This window comes from Artibeus jamaicensis, unplaced genomic scaffold, assembly GCF_021234435.1.
Source record: "Artibeus jamaicensis isolate MK-2021 breed Jamaican fruit bat unplaced genomic scaffold, CSHL_Jam_final scaffold_537, whole genome shotgun sequence".
Lineage (NCBI taxonomy): Eukaryota > Metazoa > Chordata > Mammalia > Chiroptera > Phyllostomidae > Artibeus > Artibeus jamaicensis.
Genome location: NW_026522047.1, coordinates 21,458,154 through 21,485,244, shown reverse-complemented (window position 1 = coordinate 21,485,244; position 27,091 = coordinate 21,458,154). Strand labels below are relative to the sequence as shown.

Sequence of the window (27,091 nt, the reverse complement as noted above, 5' to 3'; positions counted from 1 at the left end):
AAAATAACACGCCATTGTGTGGTGGCTATGGTAGCAGTTTATATATAGACAGCCCTGGACTCACAAACGCCTCGTACAGCTCCTGCTGCCGTGCGGCGGGTTACGGGCTGCTGGGCGTTTTCCAGCCTGACATTGTCCCCTCTCTGCCACCAAGTTTGGACCCTGTTCCTATAAGCAGTTTCGGTGTATTTTCTGACTTTCTTGGTTAGTGCCATTTTGAATTATTAACTAGAGGGATCTATTTTTATATCTAAAATATGTTTTATGATTCTGAACACATTAAACCAAAAAAAAACCTGTCTGAGATTGAATGAATATTTGCATACATTAGTGCTTTTAGTGTTTTAGTACCATTTCTTGCTTTTTGTATGTAATTAAAGGGGAAAACATTCTATTAAACAATTACATTAACTTGCAAAACACCTGAAAAATACTTTTTCTCCTTAGTAAGGAGAATCTTCTATTTGCTGGGACTTACATTACCTTTGTAAAATGTTTTTTGTTATCTTAACTCCCTTTGAGTGGTTTCCACTTCTCCAAATAAGTAGTAGCCATGTTGAAAAATATTTCAAGCGGTGTTTTGATGAAATACAGTTGAAACATTGAAAATGGAATACAGATATCCCCATCACTCTCGTACTGTCTCCCCTACTATGTCTTTAGAAAGCGTTTCATTTATTTTATCTTTTACTTCATAGCTTTTGTAACTCCTGAATGAGGTCACTGCTCTGATTTAAGCATTTACACAGAAGCCTACAATAGCGTTCAAGTCATTAATAAATGAACTTACTATTTTAATACTTAGGTAAAAGAAAATACCAATTCAAGTAAAATTTTTAACTGAGGAAACTAAGTACTTGTGGGTGTTTTAAATTAAAGGGTTAAAATATTACCAGTGAAGATATTTTGTTTTAAAAATTAATAGCTAACTCCAAGGCTTTCCTTGAGGGCTTCCTAGGGTCACTATTCAGTTTGATTTTCTAGGTTACTGTGTTATGTTAAATTACCACCTTGGAGTTGTAATAATAGAAGGGGAATAGATTTGAAAAACGAAATACATACTAGAAATTTTTTTTAGGAAATGGTTAGAAAAACCAGATGAGCACATTCAGTGAAACTCCCTGCCTGCTGATAACTTGCTGCTGTGTAGCTCATTGAATCCGACTGCTAGAAATACTAGAGGGACAGTGTGACCGGGCCCTCCCTCTCCTTTTTGCAGCTGGCTTACATAGGTGGCTTTTAAATTGATTCACATGTTCTTTGGCATTTAATTTACTGACTTTCCCTCAGTAAGGTTAATGATAAACATTTTTAAAACGTATTTTTCTTTAACAAAGACTTAAAAGAGACTTTTGGTATGATACATGATTACTCCCATTTTGTGTCTGGCGTCCAGCTTATCTTTTACATTAGATAAACCTTCTTTCACGCCAGGTTGTGTAGACAAAGCAGATAGACCACTGTGTTTTGTAAGCCATCGGTTTTCTTCCACATAGTGAGCTGATGAGTACGGAGACCTCTTGTAAGGCTGTATGCAGTCTTGACCTAATAAATTTGAAAAACATGGTATTGTCCCCTTACCATGGATGTTCATCCTCTTAAAATGTTTGCATGAGGAAAAACGTAGAAAACTGTGAAAAATCTTTCAAGTAGTTGTTACAACTACAACTTCAATTTGTATCTTGAGTGTTTTCAGGAAATTTACTAACTTCATTATTAAGTATGTTAGTCCTGGTGGTCTAACATACTATTGTTTGAATTATTCTAGTTTCTCATCAGAGATACTTTGGACTCAATACTAACAATAGTAAAGAAACTGATCTAGCTGTTAATCAGCTACTTAAAATCAAAATGTTTTTAGTATTAAGATCCTCACAATTTATTTATAGTTGCTTAGATAGTTCTGATTATAAGTATCACTGAGATTATTTGTTAAAAATCCAGAATTGAGGATTTCCTCTTTTGGATAGTTTTATGTATAAGAAATCTGGGATAAGGCTCAGGGATCGATCTGTTTTTTAGAAGTCATGTAGTTAAAGCCTTAGTATCCGAAAAATGTGAGAATACTAGTTGAGTACACAACTTTTTATTCAAAAAAGAACTGATTGTCCTTTGAAGAAGAGAAATTTTATAGGAAAAATCTGTGGAAAATTACTTTTTTTTGAAATTTGAGTGCCTAATTAGGGTAATAACAATATTTCTTAAATCCTAAGATACATTATTTTTCTGTACTTTAAACATATATAAAATAAGGATACAGCTTGATGAGATTTCATAGCTTGTCTGTCTGGCAGCAGTGGTTTTTTTTTTTTGATGTGATAAGGGGAATAATGCTGCTGTCTTACAACTAAAAATAGTATGTTGAAAAAATGCACTTCAGTGCTTAAATCTCATTGCTCAACTTGTTTGTGTTCAGACTTTTAAGCAGTTAAAATGTTCTTGTTTTATTCTTCACTGTCACTATTTTGGTAGAAGGTTCTAAGTGACATGCAGTTGTTGGTTCGTATGGGCCTGTAAAGATACCTGGGTCACTCTGCCGGCTTGCAGACAGACGCTGATTGTAGAGCGCCTTGTCCATTCTTAGGTTTGAACCACCCACTGGTTGTGCGTCGTGAGCAGTTGGCGGCATGGCTGAGGGAATGGGGCGGAGCTGCTTGTGGAATGGAAGGGAGGTGAGGTGGGGACAGTGTGTGACAAGGACTTGTTCACCTGAAACCCAGGAGCTCAGATAATAACGAAGTGTGTGACCAGGATTTCTGATGGTTGGAAATAATTTTGTACTGATTTTTCTTACATGTCAAGTCCTATTAAAATTAAATGCTGCCCTTAAAGTAATTTTCCTTTAAAGTGAAAGTAGAAATAAAATAGTTGTGGTGCTTGAGAAAATGTTAAATTCACTCCTGTGTATTGTTATCATTGAGGATTGACTTAAATCCAGGGTCCACAAACTTTCCCTGCAAGTTTGCAGAGGACCTTTAAGTATGTGAGGCTTTATGGGCCTCGTAGTCGCCGTTAGAACTGCTACTCAGCTCTGGCGCTGGTCCGTGAAAGCAGCTGCAGGCAGTACTTAAATAATGTGTGAGTGCACATGACTGTTTTAATAAAACTTTATTTATAGAACAGTGAGATGCAGGATTTTACAATTATAAGAATACTACAGTAAATCTTCCTGTGCATACATCTTTTTGCTTATATGTAAGTTTGGGCTTATGGTAAATTTTTAGAATGAGATTGTTAGTGCCTTAAGCCTTTCATTTTATTTAAAACCCTCATCTTTCTTTCTTAATCTTTTGTAGTTAAGTAGAGAAAAATCTGTGTTTGTCTTATCACTAGGATTTTAATATACTGATTATTTCCCTTCTTGATGTATAGTATTAGTATAATAATGCTATTATAATTGCTGTCATTTTAAAAGAACCTACTGTGTATCCCACTACCCACTGTCCCAGCTATTTTGTATATTTTAACTCAATCCTTAAGTGATTTAAGTTTGTTAAGTAGTGTAAGTTGGGTAACATCTCTCTTCAGTAGACTGGAAAACTGAGGTTCACACAGCTTAACTCTCCTCAGTTTTCTTGGTAAATAGTAAAGCTGGTATTTAACCCCAGGATTCTCTAATGCTGCAGGTAGTAGGCATTCTCTTTCTGGTATATTTTGTGACCTTTATACATGTTTTCCTGTAATCATAACCCTTTTTATGTACTGTTATGTTACTGCTTGGGAGGAGGGTAAGCCCGGAACCATTATGAACATGGTTTCTGTGAGAAAGTGCAGTCCAGGATTCGAACGGCTGCCCTACAGATAACTTGCAGTAGCATCATCCATTATAAATTTAGGGTTTATTGGTGTAATCTCATTTAAGATATTTCACTTGAAAGTTACTCCACAGATTATGCAGTAATTACAGTAATAAAAACTGGAAATATTAAACAGTGTGCATATTCGTCGTCAGTTTGTAAGCTGAGGAATGATACCTGTTAAAGCAAAAAAAAAAAAAGATTCATGACACTTGTTCAAACAGTAAGACAGACTTTATTTGGGGGACTTCACAGTAGGTACAGAAATTACTATAAGGAGTCTTTTTTTTTAAGAATTTATTTATTTATTTTTAGAAAGAGGGGAAGGGAGGGAGAAGGAGAAGGAGGGAGAGAAACACCCATGTATGGTTGCCTCTCACGGGCCCCCTCCTGGGGACCTGGCCCACAACCCAGGCATGTGCCCTGATTGGGAATGAAACCCATGACCCTTTGTTTTGCAGGCCAGCACTCAGTCCACTGAGCCACACCAGCCAGGGCTACTACAAGGAGTTTTGATGGTAGAGGAGAGATTGGGCTCAACTCCAAATACAGTAAAGAAAAGCGAGAATTTATAGCCAAGGAATATGGTGAGAGTTAGTGGGTAGAAAATTACTTAGAAGGAAACATTAGAAAAAGGAGGGGATTCTGGCTAAATCGACTTAACCATAAGTGGTCAGGCATCACCTAGAGGATGGTGGAGGATGAGGAACCCAACACATACGGAGGGTGATGGTACTGAGTTTGGGGGATTTCTGGTTAGACTGAGTTAGTAGGATTCTTGCTAAAATTTGGCACCTGAGAACAGTGCCCAAGGACAGGGCCTAGCTGAAAAAGAAATCAGAGGAGCCCAACTAGAGTTGGGTCAGGGGAAGAATCTTTGTCATACTCCAGTGTCCACGCTTGGCAGGCAGCAGCTGAGCACAGGGCTTCTGACAGATTAACCATTAACCATACAGCGAGGTCTATCATTCTGGACAGTTTGCTCACCTGGTACTTCCGATAATAATGAAAAAGGGTGAAAACAGTATTGCACCTCTTTCAGCTTGGTACTCCTTTGGGTTCAGGGTTTTTTCTTCATTGTTTACTTAGTCTTGACAACCTGTATTCAAAATTGTAGTCTTATTCAGGCATAATCTAATCTTTTCTGTACGTACAATATTCTGTTAGTTCAAGCTATAAGTCACTTTACTGTGTTTCACTCCTTCCATAGACAGTTGGCGAGCCCATTAGTAACTTTTCAGCAGAGGTCTGCTAGTCTTATCGCATAGTCCTGTTGCTTTTGTTTCAGAAAACGACATCTCTGTTTATTCTGTAATAAAGCTTTTATTTGTACGAAAATTTTGTATGTAGCCCAAGGTAGGTGATCATAAGCTCTATTGATAATGCAGATTTGTGAGTTACTACCCTTCTGAACTTAATACTGTCATAATTCCATAACTTCTCTGAGTTGAATGATGATATGGGGAATTTTTATTTTCTTTCAATAATTAATATCTTTTATTTCTCTTGATAAAAAGACACGCTTAGTATGTAAAATTTAGAAACATATTTTTAATAATTTTCTGAATTATCAGTAATTTCACTGCTCAGAAATAACCACAGTAACAGTTTTAAGTAAATAATTTATTTAAACAAAATTGATACAATAATCCATTTTTAATATACAGCTGGTTGTTTCCTATGACTGTAGCCACTCAAACTCTACAATCTGCCAAGTGAATGTACCATAATTTTCCTATTGTTGATTTGGATAGTCCAAAGCTTTGAACGTTTTTATACATAAATTTTTAACATTTCTATACACAGATTTCTGCAAGTAGAATTATGAACTTTTAAATTTTTGCTAAATACTGGTAAATTGTTTTCCAGAAAGATCATACTGATTAAAAACCAGCACGAGGGATTTCTAATGTTGCTTAAAGAGAAAGAAATCGTATTCAAAGCCAGTTGATTCCTACCATGGCAAAGTTGTACGGATTTTACTTGGTCGATAATTTATCATTGTATTTCCGTGTTTATTATTCTAGGTTTTCTCTCATAGGAATTTTTTTCACTTTGAGAAAATAATGATATATGCTTATACTTAAAGCTTCATGAGGAAAATAGGTAAATAGATGAAGAGATTATTTGTTGCTCATGGTGATTTTTTTTCTTATTCTGTCTAGAAAATAATATTTGTCATAGACCTGTCACCTATATTATTTTCAACCTGAATTTTCTTCTACTCTTCCCATAGTTTTAAAACTATCATCTTTGTTTTTATCTAAACAGATGATCCACATGTATCGTTTCCTGATTTATCATTGGTTTAACACATTATTTTTACTACAAGTCTTATGATTATCTTAACTTTGGTCTGTCACCTTAGTTTATACCTTTTACATTTTTGGATTTTAGTGTGATATTTCTACATCATGTATAAATGACAGCCTCTCCCAAAGTATATTGCTATTAATAATCTCTACTACGAGAGTACTCATGCTGGCAGGAGCAGCTGCCAGAAATCCTTGCCTGTTCCTTACAGCACTGCTATTAGTCTTACATTTCTGACATAGCTTTGCCAGCTTTGCCTTTAGCCCCAATCCAGGTTTGCCTTTTTTTTTTTAATTCTAGTCCAGCCATGATTAATCGTTATTTAAAGTAGCTGTAGTGTGTCTGCTCTTCTAAAATGTCTTGCTGCCTGAAAGACATTTTGAGAAACTCAACGTTCACTTCATGGAACTTTTTGCGAAGTAGAAACAATAGATGGATATTTTTTTAACATACAGAAATATGAAACCTCTAAAAAGCCAGCATTATGCTCTCCTTCCTCGTACCATTTTATTTGGTATCCAGCAGTTTGTGCCCGTGTCTCTCCAGATGCCCTCCCTGACCTCACAGTTTAGCTCAGCTCCCCGGCTGGGACCTTCCCCTGGCACTGATTGCGTCCACCATTGTCGTCATCCACTAGGGGAACATACTGTCATTTCTGTCATTATGTTTGGCCCTAAGGCATGTATGTACCGCTCAGTGTTAAGTGATAGCCTTAGATGTAGTTACCTTGTCTTGGTTAATCTGTGAAGTCACAGAGGTTAATATCTTTTTGTGTCCCCAGCGATATGAAGGAAAAGTGAGTATAAATATTTGTATGACCAATTCGTTGATGTATGTGTTAAACTTGAAAAATTCTTTAAGGAGTTTCTGGTACTGTGAAACTATGGAATGTTTTTGTTCACTAAGTGTTTTTAAATGACTCCGCAGCTGTGATTTTGAATATTTCATTTTCTAAATTTAACTAGACTCCGATACAGTTTGCCATTTAATTTTAAAAGTAATTACTACTTACCAATTTTGAAAATGAAGGAGAAACAAACATAGGATGTAGTCATTGACATGGTGCTTTTGAGCATCTACAGCAGCTACAAAATGTCAAAAAATGCTGAAAAAAAGGATTATATTACAATGTTTTGGTGAGTAGGAAGAACAGGGTAGTGGTATGAGTAAGCTTGGATACAAATTTCAACGGGGTACCAGATTCTTTCCTGCTTTCCTGCATTGAATCTATCGGGGTGACACTGGTTAACAAAATGACACAGGTTTTGGGTGCCCAGTTCCACGGCACATCGTCTGTGTGTACACTCTGTTGGGTGTATGTTCTCCACCCCACTTAAATCTCCATCCACCAACATTTATAGGGGGGATCAATGCATTACCAGATTTTTTTTAAAACATGACTTCCTATATTCCATCAAAAGCTGGGGGAAAATTGGCATTTTCAGATCATCTGACAACCTTATTGCCATTACTTATTTTATCAGTAAAGGAATTAATTAGTTATAGCAGACCATTCTGGTTTGGATACTGTCAGTTCTTAATGTTTCATGCCTCATGTAGAAATATGAGTAAACAATATAAATTGTAAGTTTCTTACAGTTTTTAATTCTCTGCACTGTGCATAAATAAATCCCCTCCATGGATATGCAAAAATGAAAAAAAAAACCCCACAATCCTTTAAGCACCTTACAGTTCAGTAGGAAAGCCATAAATAGACCCTTACAGTACAGAAGAATGATGGCTTAAATGGGCCATGTACAAAGTACAGGTAGGAGCACAAGCGGATCCCCCGGGTCTCAGTGCCAATGGCTCCGAAAAGGCTTCTTCGCAGCAGCTTTGAGTTAAGAGGTGAAGGATGTTTGCTAAACAGGGGATCAGAGAAATGATGGACAGAAGGAACTTGGGCTCATGTCTTGTTTTTTCACATTAATTATACTGCTGCAAATTATTCACTTACGTCTTGACGTGCACTTCATTAATATCAGTCTGAAAATATGTATGGAACACGTAGAACAGAGTTGGGAACTTTTCTAGAACCTGTGAATATAACTGTAAGCTTGGATTCTAATTTAGGGAAACAGAAAAGTAACTGTTAATGGCAGTGTTTTGTTGACAGTAGAAGAGGGTAACAGCATAGTCTCACTTGGGGTTCAGGGGAGGCACTGTTCTCAGTACTTTATGTACAAACTCATTTAATCCTTAAAATAACCTATGTGACAGGTGAGGAATATGAGGCCTGGGAAGGTCAAATAGCTTGCCCAACACTAGTAAGTGATGGAGCTGAGATTTTAAGTGAGGCGTCTGGCTCCAGCGTCATGGACACTGCTGTACGGGCCTGGGTCGGCGTTTGCTGAAGGAGCAGGTCCTGAGTTTCCAAGTGTTTTAAGGGTTAACCTTTGCCATGGAACCCTGTGCTTTTAAATACCTAACTCTCACTTTGCTCCCACAATTTATGATGGCTTCAGTATCTAATTACTGATAGCATAGCTTTCTAGTTGTTTTTGCTATCACCCAATGATGAGGCTGTGCCTCAGTTGTCAGATATGAATGTAAAACAAAATTATAACGTGATTTGTAACTCTACAAATGTGTCATAGACATGACTGCCATGAATTGTTATCCCTTTTGCTGATAGATAGCAATCTATACAAATAGTAACTTCACATCACAGGGCAAGGCTGTATAAATTTGTAGGCTATATTTTACGGAAACTTACTTCATAAGACTTGCAGTAATGGAGACAGGGAAAAATATGTTAAAAAGAAATGTAGTATGAAGCTTTTGGCAAGGTAAACAAGTACGAAATAATAAACTCAGTTGCTTGTCTGCACACCAGAAATTCAACAAGCCCTGAAAACTAACAAAAATTTTCTTGAGTTGCCCAAACCTGACCCTAACTAACACAAGATAGTTACTTTTATTATTTACCTAATATTCTTATATTTTGCTGTAAAAATATCAATGTGTAATGTCTTAGGAATGTTCTATAACATGCTCTATATGCTCTGTGTTACTTTTATAAATTCCCAAAAGTTCTGAAGTCAGAAACAGCTTTCTCTAAAGTCGTGGAAGTAACTCCACAGACCTTTGAGTTTGATAGCTATCACCCCTATGAAAAGTGGGATACATTTTGAGTTGCCAGAGGAATCTAAGCCTTATCTTATGTCTCCGAGAACATGCATATTTGAATGCTTTAAAACACACATATATAAATGAATACTAAACTTAAGTTTAGAGTTCAGAGCTTATATGTTTATTTCAGTAATCAACTACAACTCATGCTTAGTTACATCTAAAATGAGGGAAGAGAAGTCTGACCACATTTTTACTTTCTAGTATTTTCCTGGAAAATCAACACCACTAAATTAATCTTGATTCTGCTAACATCTATATTAGACACACTCCCATAGTATGTGTTGCTAGTGTAACAAGGATGAGTAAAGCAGAGACCAAATGTTTTTCTGTCTCTGAGAGACTTATTATCCCCATTCTGTGGTCACATATCAAAATCAGAGGAACAATTGAATTGATAATTCATTCCTGTAGCAAATAAGTATTTGCTAATTCCAGGCACAAGTCTAGGTACTTGAGTCAAATTAGGGAACAAAGCAGAAAAAAATCCTCTTCCATAATTTAACATTTTCCTGACTGAGAATTCTGCCTAAGCATGGGCCACATGTTGGGCCTCCGCCAGTATCCAGACTCCTCGATTCAGTTTTACACTTGTCACTTCTCAGTCAACTGATGATGATTCATGTTTTAGTTTCTCCGTGTACATGTGTGTATACCCACATACATATGCATACATGCACAGATACACTGTTTCGCTGACCTGATAGAATTATGTTGGAATGAAATATATTATGAAATGTACTCTCCTGGCTTTCAAATACTAGTAGGTAATATCTAGGACAGAATATTATTTTGAGGCTCTGAAAGAGACAAATACCATTTTATTCCATTTTTCATGTTCTTGCAAGGACACCTCAACCTTTAATATCCTATCAGGCTCACATTGTGATTTTGTTCTGGATTGCGTCTAGGTCAGGAACAGAGCTCTTGGCCCTGTTCCCAACTTTTTGTGGGAGGTTGTGTAAGTTACCGTGTGTGTCACATATCAACGGGCTAAATAATGGTATGTATGATTTATGGTAGAGGTAAATAATGGTGGATCTAACTTAAGATTTTTAGTGTGTAAATTTTACTGCAGAAGTAATAGCAGTGGGACTATCATTTGTGGCAAAGCTCGTGACATTCTAAACGTTAGATGTTACAATTCGGTTATTTTCTTTCACAAGTACCTATTGATGTAGCACATGTCTTTATTTGCATATATAGTGTTTTATTCCAAAAATGTGAATGGTAAAATAATTAAGAGTTTTTTAAAAAGTAAATGTGCCCTGGCTGGTGTGGCTCAGTGGATTGAGTGCCAGCTGCGAACCAAAAAGTCACTGGTTCGATTCCCAGTCAGAGCACATGCCTGGGTTGCAGGCCAAGTCCCCATTTGGGGGTGTGTAAGAGGCAACCATTCAATGTATCTCTCACACATTGATGTTTCTCTCCTTCTCTTTCTTCCTCCCTTTTCTTCTCTCTAAAATAAATAAATAGAATCTTTAAAACAATGAAAAGTAACTGTGATATTAGTCTAGCAAACATTTCTCTTGTGATTTTCATAGTGTCACTATATATATGTAAGTGTTTATATGTATGTATTTTAAAACTTTATTGACATTTATTTATTTCGATGTACAGGGGAAACAATCAATAGTAAGTATTTCTCAAACATTAATACATTAATATTAACCCAAAAAGCACATGGGTAGTTTATGGTTATTTTATGTAATCTTCATGTAATGATGAGCAAGTTGTTTTGAGAGAAAAAAATATGATAACGTTGGATGAAATTCTCTTATTTATTCTCTTGCTAGTACTGAAAATGAAAATTGAAACCTGTGGGTTATTCCTATATTTAAATACATTTTATGTATGGGTGATTTCTTGTAGTTCACTTGGGAGCAGTTTAAGCTTACACAGCTTTTAAATAATCCATAGAAATCTCTGCATTATTATCTCTTTAGATTTTAAAATATCATTGTTACTACGAGTTTGAACATGTAGGGGCAGTATTGTACTGTTTTTGTAAATCTCATCTGAATGTTTTGGTTTTTCTTTAATCTGTGTTGTTAAAAGTTGCTCTCCTGAGAAAATACAAACTGTATGTCTTTTTAAAGGATCATTGGCACTGTTTCATTAAGTTGGAACTATTCTTTCATTCTCTTGTTTATATTGTACAAAAGATTGTTATATTATGGAAGCTTGTGGCCGCGGCTTATATTTAAAGTCAAAGAATATGTTAAACTAACAGGAAAAATGCACTTTTATATTTACACAGTAAAAATGAGGATGTTGGATTTGTGAAAATATGCAAAATACTAAAGTCAGTGCAATTTTTTCTTATTCTTTCTGTACTAGCCTTTTAAAATGAATGTGTTTAATTATGAGAATTTAAACAAAATAAAGTCTTAATTTTTCAAACTGACAAGTGAACAAAACTTAGGTTACTAAACAATCTCATTTGAAGATTCTTTATTCAGTAAATATTTTTTCTATATCAAAACAATTAGGGTTATTGCAAAATTTGTAGTAGATTTTTTTCACTTAAAGTGATTTGCACTTGAAACAAAAAAAACTGAGTAGTATGTCTTCCATCTATTCGTTCAGTCTGTTCAACAACAGCTCTTGAGTCGGGAATGGCTTTGGGCATTTGGAGTGTAACAGTTCAGAGACAGACCCAAATCCTCGCCCTGCGGGAGTTTCTAAGAGCATAAGTGATAGGGACAGTTAGACCTGGGGTTAACTTTTAGTTCCACTGCTTATGTAGCTTCAGCTGTAAAATGGAAATAATTGTATCTACTTCATAGGATTGTTGCAAGGGTAAAATGAAATAACCTATAAAAAGTATGGTTGTACAATAAGAAATTATTAATAACTGTTAGGAAGTCCACATAGGCCTTTTTAGATGTGTTGGTAGAAATTATAATGAATTTTTCTGATATATGGGTACTTATTTTTTACTTATGATTAATATTTTTAATTTTTTTTCACTTTTAGTTTCCTCAAATTTGGAAAAAATGTACACCATTGAATTCGAATAGCCATGTTTCTTAAACTGTTTCCTGGGTGGCTGTTAATCTCTAAATGGAAAGATACTGCACATAAAAAATTAATACGCTTTTGTTCTACTTTATGTGGAACATTATGCAGATTCAGTCATTGTGACTAACATATACGTAAAAATTAACCCCGTTATGTCTTCCTCGGTTAAGAGGGTAACATGCGCCATCTTGGTGTTTTGTTCGGAGTTTCTCGGATGTTCAGAATAAATGTGTTGGCTTCAAATGCCATTAAATTAAAATTTTTTAATTGCTGTGTAAGAATTAAAAACATAGAACTTACTGATTTATACTATTTCAGCTGATAAAATGCCTAGCAGATAGTTGACATTTTAATTTTAAGTTCTTGCTTTATTTCATCCCCTAGTCCCCAAATAAATTAATTAGGAAATGGAACATACTTGTTAATATCTTTGAAAACTAGCTTGTCAAAATGGCACCTGGTATATTATCACTATAGAAGAATCGAGACTTAAAATATTTAAAGAATTGATTCACAAGTCTTACCACAAGTACTTAGGAATGTAGTTTTTTTTTGGTACCCTGTGCTAGTCTTGCTTCTTTTATTTTTAATTACGTGGAAACCCCATATTGAACGTACACTCATGCATAAGAACCCTCCCCCCATACACACAAATAAAATTCTCACTGCCCACCCCCCGTTTAATAGCTTATCTGCTCTGTTCATGCTTCAAGTGCTTCGTGGAGGCAAAGTGTCGTTCCGTCGTTTTCATATTAGCTTTCTTATCTTGCAGTATTTTCAGCTGCTCATACTCATTACCATACAGCTGGTATGTAGAGAAGAGAAGGAAGCAAGCAGAAGTTGTACTGTCTACAAGAATAAGAAGCTTTCTTGCAGATGGGGTGCTGGCAGATGGGGCCTGTGTTTGAACAGGTTTTACTAATAACAGAGAGCGCATTAAAAATCATTCTGAGAAAGTCTAAGGTCAGTGCCATGAGTTCAGAGCTTGAGAGGTTGTGCAGCTTTGAGAGAATATTAATTAACTCTAATACAAAAAAATAGTAAATGGCCAACCATAACCTCTTCCAAATTTTTTTTAGTTTTCCCTTTTTGTTTTGGTATATTTTGTTTATCTTTAACATAGTGTTAAAGGCATTGAGACTTTGAAAACATTGTGTTTTTCATAATCTGACACTGTATTTTGTAGTCTTCAGCATATTAAAATTTCCAAACTGTGCTCATATGCAAAAAAAATGTATACATTTCTAGCAAGGTAATAACATTCTTCAGTGTGGGTATATAATATTAGAATATTTATTAGAAGTTGAAAGCTGAAGAGGATTTTGAAACCCATATGTATAGTGTTGACTGCTTTGAAGATCAAAGGCGAGGCTTGTCCTGCCTACATTCAGAGTTAGAACTGAACAGTATGCCCCAACGTGTGTCTGTTGTGAAAATTATTACTTGTGTATTTTTCATATTCTCCAAATCAAAATGAATATAGTAATTGAAAATAACTGTCAATACATTTTTTAAGTATTTCAAAGGGATCTTAGTCCTTTGACTTTTTTCATTAAGTGCAATGTTTTTGGTACTTTCTCAATGGACTGTGGTGATAAAAGGTAGCTGAAGTAAAAGAAGCTGGGCAATTATATGTACAGTGTGCAGTATTCAACTTGATTTTAATGGAAATGGAATTCATCCTGTTATCCTTTTGGTAGAGATTAAAATGTATATTGCCAAGGGTGTTTTTGTTTGTCTAAAATTAGTTTTGATGCTTTTTGGTAACTCTCAAAAGCCTTGTCAGTAAAATGAAGGTACAAAAATGCTATCTTTTAGGTTAATACCTGGAAATAAATAAAGTACTACTTTAAGTGAGATCTGTGGGAAATGGTATATATTAAGTGTTGTTAAAACTTCATATTCCTTTTAATAATAAAAGTTTATATTCTGTTGGCCATTTTTAAAGGTACAGGAAGTCCTAAATCAGGTTGGCTTTCAATAGTAAAGATAATTGCATGTTCATCACGATTTAATTTATACTTGAATTGTATAACTGATAAATATCTAGGAAATGTTTATACTTTTCCTTGAGGGGGAAAATATAAGTAAATATATAAAATATTATGCATAATACCATATAGAATGCATTAATACTAAATGATAAATATGTACAATGTATTTTTCTACTTACATTACCTTTCTTTATTTCGGAAATAATGAGTTTTTTAAATTATGCTGAAAACAGTATTTTGCAGTTATTAGTTCTGTAGTTCTGTCACTGTTGATTAGAGTATCTCTTCCATTGCTAATTATCTCATAAATACTATCTGTCGACACCCTGCTGTGTGCAGAGATTGTGGGAGGAGCTGAGGTATGACCAGAATCAGAAAAGAAGGGGTCACTGTGGTCATGGACCGCACAGTCGGCGGGGAAGATGTGCCCACGCTGTGATAAGGCGGGGCCAAGCACTGCCATTGACACCTTGAGAATGTGGAGGAGGAGGCTCAGTGAAGGCAGGTGGAGATTGCCCCTGCACAGAGGATTCCCATGTTTTTACCTCCACTCCAGACCTTTCTGCTGAGCTCCAGAGCTAGTTGGAGTGCCAAATAGCACTCCCCTGGATGTCTCAAAGACACCTCTAGTGACGTATGACCAAGCGTCGAACTTGTGGACCCTTTCTGCCCCAGAAGACAAACATTGTTCTTGTCCTCTGTCATCGTCCTCCTTTGTGTCCTCTTTGATAAACTCCCTTCCCTTTACCTCCCGTGACCAGTTCCTCGTCAGTTCAGTGTCTTAACTCTCTCCTAACCGTTCACTTCCACCCGTCTCTGTTGCACTCGCTAGTGCAGGCCAGCATTACCCCTGCCTGGTCCAGTGAAATGACCTGCTCGCACAGTCATTCCGCATCCATTCCCACTTCCATTCTGTTTTTAACGTTGCAGTCAGAATGATTTTTCAGGTTTATCTGATTGATCATGTCCTCTTGACTAACACCTGCATTAGCTTTTCATTACTTTTATGGGAAAGACCAAAATCCCTTCCAAGGTCTTAACATAATCTGGCCCCCACCTACTTCTCTCTCCTCATCTTACCCCTGTCAAAGTGCCTTTATTCTGTGCATTGCCACCACAGGGGTGGTCCCTCCTGCACCGCAACCCAGCGTCGCCAGCACTGGAGGGCAGTGCCCTTTCTGACACTACAGCGTGTATCAAGTTTCAGTTTTGCTTTGTTTTGTTTCTTTATGGTTCTTTCCTGCTACACTATAAACTCCAGTGCTGAGACCATACTTCATTTAGCTCATGTATAATAGGCACCCAAATGAATGTCAAATAAATGTCTGTGGGAGGTGAAAATAACCATCTACACTGATATTTGTTGTAATTACGTGCCCTAGGTAGAACAATACTTAGAGATAGCTGAAACAATAAAGCGTAGGATCACAGCGATGTGCATGTATGAACACTGACGTGTACTGCTAGGAAATGATAACCCACGTGGATTGAACTGACGTGTTAAAGATGGGTTGGCTCTTAGGAAAAAATCATGTGTGGTGAAATTAAGAAACAGGGTCAAAGTGATAACTACCCATTGAAGAACGTGTTCTGTATGTACTCAGTTACACACACACACACACAATAAGTCAGTGTTTTTAGGCTGTCTACTCAACTAAAACAATTCAAAATCAAGTAGAAGTCACAATTCCCTGTCAAGTGTATTTGGGTCGGAATAACTAATAAAGAGCATTCGAAACAGTTTCTTGAGTAGTGTTACAATATATGTAAGTTTTGCCAGTTTTCTATGATGTTCAGATCATTTTGGCAAGAGTGAAAGATCCATTAGTTCTTTTGAAAGGACCTTCCAATGGAGCTGTTTTGATTCTGTTCTTAGCTTTCTTCATCGTTCCATGTTTTAGGGAAGTAAATCGCTGGGCGCGAAGGAGTAAAGGAGGGTATAGAAGTTCTTAGGGAGGTTAGGAAAAGGGAGCAAAATCCAAGTGTGGTTGTGCGCACCTTTCCTCGGACTTCCTTTCACTGCCTGCTGCACGCCACCCAACCTGTGCCTGCTGGCAAGGGTGGCGGCATCGTTTCTTCACCAAGGAAGTGTTGGCAGTCGTGTGTTAATTGTCAAACTGCTCTTGGTAAACTCCCAGAAGTGTACCGGAGCACACAGTGAGCTTCCTGGTCTGTCTCTTCTTTTTGTCTCTGCTGTGACTCTTACTATATATTTCACCCACACATCACACATTTGCACATTGAAATAGCTCAGGAAACATCCCAGAGGCTTCTGAACTACCAGTTCTTCTTGCCATTTCATTTTCCATAAGCTAAAGACCAAGACCTGCCTGTGTTTGAGTCCTAGCTCCCTTACTTAATAGCTATGTGACCTTGGGGACTTGAACTCTCTGCACCTGTGTGCTGATCCGTAAAGCAGGATGATAATAATACATACCTCTTTCACAGGGTTTCAGTGAATTTTAACTTGGTTAATAACTGTCTAACCGTTTTAATAAGTTAATATAAGTAAAGAACCCAGAAGAGTATTGGGCGTATAGTAAGTTTTCTTCCCTGTATACTTCATTTTCATAAGAAAACATCTATTCAAAAAAGACTTGCTTAACAAACATAGATGGTTTATAGTATTTTTGACATTATAGTATTTATAGTATTTTTGACAGTATTGAAGGAGTACTCAAGTCAGATTAAAATCTAGTGTTTATATTTTCCTTTATTCTTTTAGTTTAAAATATTGCCGTGTGCATTCCCTGAGAATGTGTATCTCTTCCCCTTTCTAGCTCTGTGCATTGTCATATAATTCGAGCAATTTCATTTATCAATTATATTGATTTGTCATTTTTTTATTGACTTATTTGTTCTTCCCCCTGAGTTAGGAGTTCTTCCAGCATAGGGACTGTGTCTCTCTCGATTTGATATCATTTTTGCTTCGTGTATTTGGTTTTTAATAACACTGGATAAATATTTTCTGAATGTGATGGACCCAGACCTCTGAAAAATAAGATGTTTGAATCACCATTTAGTTGTTTCTCCTGTTTCATTGTTTAGGAAATAGAGAACCATTATGTGACTCAAAGGGTGCATTCAGATGAGACTGGTAATGTTATAATGAAAATTGGGGTTAGAGGCTCACCATAATTTCTCCCCACAGTAATTTCCTTTTCTTATACTACCTATCTATATAAACAAAAAGAATGAATTTTATAAAGTAAAACTCTTTGAAATAAATGAATTGGTGGGGAGTAAATTACATCCTGGTTTAAAAAAATCTATTGTAATTATTTAATAAAAGCTAGTTGACTAAAAATGTCTTAGAAGATAGCATTTAATTTTCATCTTTGCTGTTTGCATTGTGGTCATGCTGACTGACATTGCGCTCATTTAACATCTCTTGAAAAGTATTTTTTGTTCTTCATATGTTATTGTGTCTCTTGATAGAATAACTGTAAAGGAAAGGCTTAAAATGAAGTGGGGGGTGTGTGTATTTATCCTAAGAGCTAAGAAGATATTAAAAATTTAAGAATATTCTGAAGTTCAACATCTTTATGCTAGTTCTGACTTTATATTTTTGATACAGTAAGCTATTCCTTATGGACTTTTTTTTGTTATGTAGAAGCTTGAATATTCATTGACTCAATAAAATTTTTTAAGATTTAATTTTCAGAAGTGTTCTGGAATCACCGTGTCCCCCTTCTGAGCAGGCCAGCTGTCCGCGCAGGGCAGACCTTAATTAAGTTGTGGACCCCCAGTCGGTTAGGGGTCCTTGTGCCGCCGTCGCGGGCACACACGGAGCTGAGTGCACCTGGCAGGGAGCTCACTGTCGTCCCCTTCCAAGGGACCTTCGAAAATCAGGTATCAAATGTGACAAACTTTCGAAGTTAACTTTTAAACATTTGGAGTCCTCGAGTACTTATATATAAGTACATTTTAAATTAAGTACTAAAATATCAAAGGACATTTTAGTAAAGAAGATGAACTTACAAATAAAATATTTTATTACAGTATCTTGCCAAGATAGCATAGCGCTCCCAGCCATTAGTCTCGCTGTTCACTGGAAATGCAACACTACTATAGGTCAGGGTCCTTTTCAGATGAGTGGTTGTTTGGGAAATGTTTCTGTGACAGGCAGAATTTTGGCAAAGCCTACTTATCACCCACATATTTCCAGCAATATTTCTTTGTACTCAGATTTTATTTACTAAGACTTCCCAGTCTTTTGGAATGTCCTGAAAAGATAGGGTATTTTGTAAGCATTATGATAAACATATAATTCTTTTGAAACAAGGAATGCAGTTTGTTAAATTACATATACAGTAATTGCTTTACAATGTAAATTGATGTTTCTTAAATGTATATTTAGAATCCTTTCTTTATGTAGTGGGGGCACGACTACTAGATTCTTCCCTACTCACTCGACAGCTGTATTAACTGCTTGAACACTTAAAGAGCAGGCAAGCTACTCTAAAATAAGTAAAGAATTGATTAAAATCACTATGATATACACTTTCTAAACCAAGAATCTGGTATAATGCGTACTTCTTAGGGCCCAACATCAATATGGAATAGCTACTTAATAAGTGGTTTTGAATGAGTGAAATAATTTCAAGTCCACAGACTTTGATTTACAGCTAGAATTTTGAGAAATTGGTTAAAGTTGTCCTCTCTTAGTTTGAATTCTTCTGGTATGTAGGTATGATGCTTGAGGTAAGAAGAGATGCTATGTTTTTTAAGAGCGCAGTAAGTTTGAACCTGGACTTTATGTATCTTCTAGTCAGACATTTATAATTGGAGATAATTATCAAAATCGGTAAGCCAAATAACAGAAGATCACAGAGTTGAGAATAACATATGTATTTTAGAATAAGCGGATCTTGGGTGACTGCCTGTAGTATGAGTGAACCCAGGAGCTGTACCTGAGGCTGTGCTAAACTTCAGTTAAAGGCTTTTTTTCCAGCCTTGAGATTTTATGATGATGCCCTGGATTCCTTTATGGTCACAGAGAAGCAGTTCAAAAAAAGTGTACCATGGGTAAAGCCCTTCACTTCCAATAACTAAAGGTAATCACGTCTTCCATTACCGTAGACATTGCTTAAGCAAGCCTGGCAGAGACATCGCCAGTCCACAGAGATCTGAGCCCAGCCTCTCCTTTTTCAGTAAGAGTAAGTTACCAGATGGAAAGAGGGAAATCAGAACACAGAAAGTTAAAGAGGAAAGAATTAGAGATATGACATGGTAGATACCCCTTCCTTACAGAGTTTAGTTACTAGATAAAAATAGGTTACTGCTTGGTGTGTGATATAAATTAATTGTTATTATTCCAATTCTGTTTCTTTTCCAAGTTTAGGAATCTTTTGGGATAGGTGCTGAGTCTGAAAGTTAGTTGTGTGAGTTGACAAGTGATAAAGGAAACAGACGAGCAATCGCAACGTGGAGAACTTGAAAAGAGGTCAAATACAGTTATGTAGTCATTTCTCTGTATCTCTGGTGTCAGCAAGTGAGAATCTCTTTGGGAGTGGCCTTCAATTTTAAATACTGTTTTGAAAATATAAAAAAAATAATGTAAACAGGTGTATGTGGAAATTGTGCTTAATTACCCCCACTCGGGAAACCTTCTAATGATTTCACAGTGTACTTAGAATTAAGTCCAGGCTCTTGACTATGGCTCACAAAATCCTACATGATCTGGACCGTTCCCCATGACCCCCAGTAGTCTGGAGTACAACCTGCTCATATGTGCTGTTTCTGGTATGAATGCTCCGGGCAGAAGAACCTCGTATTAGTCAGTGTGTGGAAATGAAATAAAAAGTCACCAGAGTTCACACTCATACAGTCAAATTCTTGTACAAAGAGACACATATGAGCCCCCAAATGGAAACATCAGTCACGGCAGGAGGTACGTTTGAAGAAACTATTACGTGTAAGTTAAATGCTATTCTAACTTTAATATTATATGTTTGAATTCAGAGACACAGAGCTAAAAAGGTTATCCCTTAATGAGCCTTATAAGACCAGTAACTACTACAAGTCTTCCAGACGTTGTTAAACCTCAAAGTTAATGGTAGTGGCATTTCCACATGCATCTTAGGTCCACAGATGATAATGTCCTTTCTCCTCAACAGCTACCCGATTTCTGTCTTTTAAACATAGAAGCAAGACCATATCTTTTATGATATCTTCTCAGACTAAGTTTCTCCATTTCCTGACCTCCTAACCTACCTAGTCAAATATTGTTCTCAATTTCTTGTCTTACTAGTTGGATTACAATTAAGACTCTTAGGAGAGGAGGCTTATTGTAATGTTTTTATTTGTCCTCAGTAGCATTTTGCAGATATTAGGATGTAGTGGGTGGTTATATCTTGATTGGTTGGTTTATTTTAACTGAATCAGTTTCGTCACTTTTGTCCCAACCATCATGTCTCTGCCTCAGATTCCCACGTGTGGCATAAGCATAGTTTTATGGACCTAGGTAATCATTCCATGAGCCGAACAATCGAGATGCAGTTGTAATTCACATGTTTACTTGCTTTTTGCAAAATATGTAACACCTTTTTCTTCTTTACCAGTGTCTGATTTTTCTAGGTCAACTTCTACAGGAACATATCTATTAAAAATAAGTTAAAAGTAGTGAACATGGGACCAGAGTCTAAGGTTCTGATACAGCTGCATCACCCTGAGCCATTCACTTCTGTACCTCACCTTTCTCACCGTTACTAACAGTTATTGTTTTCAAGGGTGTTCACAGGATCTCAGTTGTGTGCATGCGTCTGTTTTGCCCTCCCAGCGTCTCTGTGGGTCAGGCTGGTAAGGTAGACTGTATTACCATCACATTTTCATGAAGGTCAAATAACCCATACCGGGTCGCCCTCCAATAACAGTGGAGCTGGTGTTTAAACTCAGGTATCTCTGATTCCAAAGCTCACGCTCATTTCACAAACAGGGGAAATTAGGCAAGATGATTTCCAAGGTCCCTTCTAGTTCTGAATTCTGGTTTTCTGCAGTTTCTGTTTTCCTGCTGATCCAAGGGGTACAATTTGTTTTTACTTCTTAGTCTCTGGCCCTTTTCTCAGAACTTGTTGGTTATGACTAATAGCTAATTTAAGGAATTAATTCTGGAATGTTAAAACAGTCCTTGAAATGAAAAGTTATTACTAAAATATAAGATTGATATACCACAGCTATAGAAAATTTGTTTCATGTCAGCTCAGTATAATTGAACATCACAAATAGCAACAGTAAATATGGAATTGGATAAAGGAAATGAAAGAATGAACAGGGTCTAGGCCTTACATTGAGGAAGTATTGATTTCCTGTTTTCTGAGTTACTAAGTTCTTTCCATGGTTATATTTACCATTTTTCTTTAAAGTCAGCCTTATTTTTTTATAATCAATGAAAACTACCATTTTCCATGGTAGTCTTTTTTCTTTACTAAAGGGATTACTATAACATTTTTACAGTAAAATTTTGAGAGGAAATGTTTGGGTATGAATTTCAGATGCATATTGGTAGTTTATTTTGGCTTTGAAGCATGAGATGTAAAGATTAATTAATTGCTTTCTAGATAAACTCCAGAGTGACTGACAGACTTTGTTAAATTACTGCAGGATTGCAGGCGTTGCCTGTGTGTAGGGTGTCGTGAGGGATGTTTTGAAACTGTATTAAGTCTCTCGGACAGCTCTATAATAAGAAAAATGTTAGAAGAACAAGCAAGGAAAACTCCCACCCTCGTTATTGTCTTGTGTGGCCGTGATAAATAGGACCTTTACCTTGCACGGTTGTGTTGGATTCCGCGTGTGCCGATGGTCGCGTGTTGGCAGATGTGCGCACACGGTGCTGCTCGTGTTCGTCGTCACGTCCCAAGTCTGGCTCAGTCTGAAGGGATGGAAGACTTCTGCCTAAATTAATGTTGTGATTTATTGGTGTCACATCTCAGGTGCTGTGTTTTTGTAAGAAAGAGTTGTACATACCTTAAACTTTAAGAAAAAAAATAAAATGTGTCTCACCACTGCAATTATAGTTATTGTAAAAAATTTCAAATACTCTGAGCTATGAAATTTTTACTTATGTTATGATTTTCTGATGTTAGGCTTTCATTATATTATTTGTTTGTTTTATTATAAACATTCCCCCTCCCTCAAACAAGTTTATGTTAAAGTTAAATTAGATATTTACAGTATTTAATGTTTGAGATTTTTTTAAAAATGCAGTAGTGTTTCAATATTTTGTTTGCTTGGATTGTAGTTTCAAACAAACTCTGGTTTACCTTGTTCATTTTACCTAGTTTCAGAAAATACTTAGAACTGATTTCATTGTACCAAGAGTTTTGTGTGTGTGTGTGTGTGTGTGTGTGTGTGTGTGTGTGTGTGTATTATCCTATTCTGTCTTAAATTGATCATAAATCCAGTGAGGAACAGAAATTTTTCTTAATTATATACTTTCCTGTGCCTGACACATAGTAGGTGTTAAGTAAGTGCTTAATGAGTGACTATAGCTTATTGATCAACAGTGCCACCTACTTGCATTAGAGAAAATATAGATGCTGGGCATGTATACTATTTTAATTGATATCATACCTGTGATAGGACAAGTTTATTAATTTGTCAGTTTCAGTCAAGAACCTTTTAATAAGAACTTGCATCCAAGAAAGTTAATGGCTGGGTTAGTGAGATTTCAGCTTCAGTATGCTTGGCATTCCTTTCTTTGATGTTGAAATTTTGAATTGCCATCTAAATTCTATGCTCAGGGCAAGACACTTAACTGTAGGAGATGAGTCTTCCTGGTGTAGCATCAGAATAAAGAATGTTTTCGTGATAACAGGAAAGAAGGTCATTGACATGAGAATATGAACATGGCCTGGCTGTTGTAGCTCAGTGGATTGAGCACAGACCTGCGAACCAGAAAATCGCAGTTCGATTCCCAGTCAGGGCACATGCCCGGGTTGCAGGCCAGTTCCCAGCAGGGGACACGTGAGAGGCAACCACACATTGATATTTCTCTTCCTCTGTCCTTCCCTTCCCCTCTAAAGATAAATAAAATTTTTAAAAAAGAATATGAACACATTCTCCTACTCTTAAAAATGTTAGCAAGTTATTGAAAAGAGAACCAGTAGCACTCATAGTACCATCAATTAATTAGATAGACTTTAAGTATAAGATACAGGGTGGGGCCAAAGTGGATTTACAGTCATTTGTGTGGAAAGTGGTACAGTAATTAGTAAATAATAATACAAGGATAAACTGCTCCATGTACTACTCACAGCTGTATACCTACTGTTGCCCTGCCCTGTATATTTATGCGTTAGAAAAAATGATGCTGTGATTGCTACTATTTGCTAACATGGCCAAGTGCTCAAAAATATTATATTTGTGCTTCATTTCTACTATGTGTTAGAGTAAGAGTAGATAGTAGGGGAGAGAGATGTATAAATGAGGTATGATAAGTGCAAACATAGAATATATTTTAAATGGATTCTGAGGGTCAAAGTGAATAAAGGGACTCTATTAATTACTCCTTCCTCTGTTGACACTATGTGTAAAAATACAGACTTCTCTGAAGATACAGGACTTCCACCATTTATGTTTTCTCACTATTTATATGTAATTAGTTTTATTTTTGCCCGTAACCATGGCTTGCTCTTGTAAAAACTGCCCAACCAGTTGTCCTGCAAGCCATCTCGCTTGTACCAGCTCACAGGTTCGTCAGTCTAGGGCCGTTGTGTTCCGGAGGCTTAGACTCTGGGCGGCACATCTTCAGATGTGTGTGCTTTCGTTTTTTAAAGTGACCACTCTTGTCCATTCTCCTCATACTCCTAGCTCGGTGGAGTTGTGATGCGGTAGGCGTTGAGTTACCTTACCAGTAACATTCCAAGACCTCATTGTTGGCCCTTCCCTTTGATAACAGATTTTCAATAAGGCTTCTAAATTGTCAGTCATGACAAGAAATGGTGTTCTCTAAAATGGGAAAGGTATTGCTTAGCTGAAATTACATGAATATTTAGTATATTGTAGTGTAAATCTTTTTAATGCATTGAGATATTCTAATAATTTGTATGACAAACAAGTATTTTCTTAGCTACAAGGGTTGACTAGCCAACCTTTTCAATGAATTTACTAGTTAACATTCTTGCATTTGCTATAAAATACTTCTTTTTTGTATACTTACTTAACATTAATAAAAGCTAATCTCAGTTTTAAAACATTTCTGTCTACTATAGGTAGAAGATAGATAGATGGATAGACAGAAGAGTGCTTTTTCAGTCATACTATGAAAAATACTAAATTTCTGGAATAAAGTTTTAAACATCTGTATTTTAGCCAAGACTTCCAGAAATAGGAATGTGAGAATGATTTTATTTGCTGTGTTCATACATAGATTGGGATGAAAGTAATGTAATAGATCATAATTTCATTAATAGTACTCTAGGGAATATTGAAAATCATTCATTTTTATTCTATTAATTTGAAATCTAGTTAGAGACTTGGTTGACTAGCTTTTGCTTGACAGATTGTTCCTTCATGGTTCAGATTAACATTGTAAACAAGATATTAGGGAAATTATTGAAATACTTGGGAAAACAAAGCCTTCATGGGCCCTTACATACATTCTTACTTAAAGGATAAGCTAATAAAACATCATTACCAAGTGAGAAGCATGGTAGATGGGAGTTGTGGGGTGGTCGAAAGTCTTCGCTGTGTATATAGCTTATGTATCTTCTTGATTTTTGAAACTTGTAAATATTTTACCTATTTAAAAATAAAACATGAATAGATATACCTACATATAACATACATTTGAGGGGAACAGGTTTCCCTGTAACTTTATGGCCATCCATAGGAGCTATGTAACCCCAAGAACACTATTTGAATAAACAAAATTAAGATATTTTTCTTTGAAACCCTAAGATATTTAGTGTTCCTGGTTTAGTAAAGTTCGTCTGTGTCTTCCACCAAGTAGAGTTCATTTAAAAAGGATAGTTCAAGTAGGAATAGGACATGATTTCAGTTGAAGTCAAGGTAAGTACTATAATATGACTGATAGGCAGTCCATTTATTCTCTGACAAGCTAGGTGGGCACCACTGATTTTAGGGGAAATTTCAGGTATTCATTTTAGGATTAGTTTCTTCAGAGAGCCCCAAACAGGGTGACAGGAGGTGCAGGGTCACCTTTTTTTAAAAAAAAAATTCTGAGTTCACTGAGACTTCCAATGAAAGGATTTATGGGTCCATTCCTAATAGCTGGGTTTTATTTTTCTTAAAAATAAGAGATTTCTTTTTAAGAGGAACTTTGAAGTAAGCTAACTTTTTTTTATTAGAAAATTAACTTCTTTTGGGTATATGTGTGTATTGTGTCTGAAGATAAGAATTAATTTAAGAGCCAGGTAGGAGATTTTTTAAAAACGGTAATAGACTGTGGAATATAATTTCCAGAAGAGGGCCTAAGATGTGCATCTTTATAAAATTTCAATTATTTCATTTATGTTTCAAGTAAAAGACATTACACTGATTTAATATATTAGTTATAAAGGTAAACACATTTAGTTCTTACATTATGACACTACTTTATGCAGTATTTGAAATCACTTCCTAACAAGTCATTTATTACCATAGCAGAGAATATTAAAATGTGATAATTCTAAATAGTATTTCTTTTTTTTTTTTTGGAAGAATTTCTAAGTACTTAAATAACTACAGGCACACAGTTTACTTGTAATAAAGAATGTTAATGGGGAGGGTAGAAGTTAATTAACTAGACCCTTAATAATGGTTCTTTCTGGTCCAAGGAATCTCATAATTGCCTCCAAAGCTAGTTGTGTAGGAAGTTGCGAGATGAAATATCTAAATTTGTGTAGTAGTCATCCTAAATAAAAGGTTGCCTTTAGGCAGACTTTGGTACCTTTATTACTATATAAAATGCCTTTCAATGGTAAGCAATACCTTTGTCAGAATAATTTGGGGGATACAAGTCCAGTGCTGCCTGTTTACTCGAGATTAAATTGCAGTAGGGGTAACACTCTCCAATGCGCACAGTTTCTGTCCCCTTTGGACAAATAGAACCTTTAGGCAAACTTTATACACTTAGTAGTAGTTTGATAATCTTATAGTTACGAAGAATTGATGAAATGTGTGGTAATTTTCTTGAAAACTATGTTTTAAATGAATGAAATGGAAAAGCATGGGGATATTCTCATTAAATCTTAATGTAAGACATATACAGGTTGAAAAATAACTTAGTACATATTTTCTGCAAATGCTGTATGTTCTGAAATGATTAACTTGATTGTAAATTCCCCCAAAGAATGTTTAATTTCTCCCTTAGGGATTGCCGATTTTGCACCATCCAAATACTTGAAAAATCTGGTCAGCCCGTGCCAGGACTGCAATAGGATAAGTTAGTGAAAATAGCCTGCTTGGCTTCTGTTCGGAGGACCCGATGAAAATATATTCCGTTTTCAAAATGTTCCTGCAAGGACTCATTTGTGGAAATGATGCTTGCCCTTTCAAACTCTTCCAAAAGGCAGGTTTTACCAAAATGCAGAAATAACCCCCTGAAAGTTTGAGAGGGGAGAGGGGGCTGCGGTGTGGGGGTGGTCCCCCGTGCTGCCGCCCCCTCCCCCGTGCAGTGCGTGGTGTGCTTACGGGTTCCCTGGAGCGGATCACCATATAATTGATGTGCAGTCTGCATTGCTGAATCCTGGACTGCACCATTCTGTGTTCAAGGGAAGATGTAATCTGATCCCTCTGCTGCCGAGGGAGGAATCTGTTCAGTCAAGGCTTTGACAGGGCATAGTCTCCTCCAATAATCTTCGCGGCTCTCTCTCATTATTCCCTCGAGTT

General features: G+C 36.3%; 1 protein-coding gene across 13 annotated transcripts in view; it reads left to right on the top strand.

Annotated features, from left to right (window-relative positions):
• The window catches only part of FBXW7 (F-box and WD repeat domain containing 7), a 170,219-nt gene that overhangs the window by 112,699 nt on the left and 30,429 nt on the right, over positions 1-27,091 (top strand). The gene's annotated exons all lie outside the window — the stretch shown is intronic.